The following is a 228-nucleotide window of genomic DNA, read 5'->3' as shown; positions in this document are numbered from 1 at the left end:
ATCCAAATTTCTTGTCTCTTTTCTAAGTATTTGGTAATTGTGTAGGAGACTTAAAAAAATAAAATAAAAAAATTGGATAATAAATTTAGATAAAGCACCACTGAAAATTTTTTTTATATTTATTGAATGACCTGGATAAACACTAGGACAGTCATGTAATTTTTTTACAAATTGTGACCCAAACTACTTTTGTAAGATTTTTAGGGGAAAAAATACCATACTACATTT

The sequence above is a fragment of the Myotis davidii genome, unplaced genomic scaffold, assembly GCF_000327345.1.
Source record: "Myotis davidii unplaced genomic scaffold, ASM32734v1 scaffold20, whole genome shotgun sequence".
NCBI lineage: Eukaryota > Metazoa > Chordata > Mammalia > Chiroptera > Vespertilionidae > Myotis > Myotis davidii.
Note: the sequence above shows the minus strand (reverse complement) of the source record.